Here is an 841-nt window from a genome sequence, read left to right as displayed (position 1 = left end):
ACAGCTAAATCCACTCCGTGTAGACCCGACGCGGCAGTTACCCCCCTCCAGGTGCCGGCGGCGGCGCCGTCCGTGAGGGGGGCCACGCACCGGAGACGCGTGCCGCCTCTTTGGACATTCCACGACACCACCCCGCATGTATGAGGGCACGGTACGACGCTCCGGTGGCATTGCTACCCCCAGGGGGCCCCCGTCCCGCCTAACCCTGGAGCGGTTGACCACGAGATCTAGCCCTTTGACTTCCCACAGACAGGCTTTGACCAGTGGACCTCTCCACCCGGTTGTGTCAGGTCCGCCCATAGGGACACCCAGGAGCAACATCCGGGCCAAACCCACAGATACATCCACTCCATGTAGACCCCGACGCGTCCGTTCCCCCCCCTCCAGGTGCCGGCGGCGGCGCCGTCCGTGACGGGGCCACACCCCGGAGATGCATGCCGCCTCTTCGGACATGCCATAACACCATCCGGTTGTGGTAGGTCATCCGATATATATAAACACTTGGAGCAAAGTCCCCTTCGTATAGACTCGATGCGGCTGTTCCCCATTCCAGTTGCCGGCTGGCGGCGGCACCGTTCGTGAGGGGGGTCACACCGCTCTGTACAGAACCGAAAAATAATGTATGTATGCTTATTAACACATACTGTATGTAAGTTAGTTAAATAATAATATTAAAGAAAACAGTGAAGAAAAAGAAAAAAAAACTATATGTATGCTTATTAACACATACTATATGCTTATTAACACAATCTATATGTATGCTTATTAACACAATCTATATGTATGCTTATTAACACATACTGTATGTTTAATAATAATAATAATATTACATGGAAAAAAA

General features: G+C 52.0%; 1 protein-coding gene across 1 annotated transcript in view; it reads right to left on the bottom strand.

The window, feature by feature from the left end:
• The window catches only part of LOC119336106 (peroxidase 1-like), a 4,717-nt gene that overhangs the window by 2,020 nt on the left and 1,856 nt on the right, over positions 1–841 (bottom strand). The gene's annotated exons all lie outside the window — the stretch shown is intronic.

Source organism: Triticum dicoccoides, chromosome 7B (assembly GCF_002162155.2).
Source record: "Triticum dicoccoides isolate Atlit2015 ecotype Zavitan chromosome 7B, WEW_v2.0, whole genome shotgun sequence".
NCBI lineage: Eukaryota > Viridiplantae > Streptophyta > Magnoliopsida > Poales > Poaceae > Triticum > Triticum dicoccoides.
Note: the sequence above shows the minus strand (reverse complement) of the source record. Positions and strands in the feature narration are given on the sequence as shown.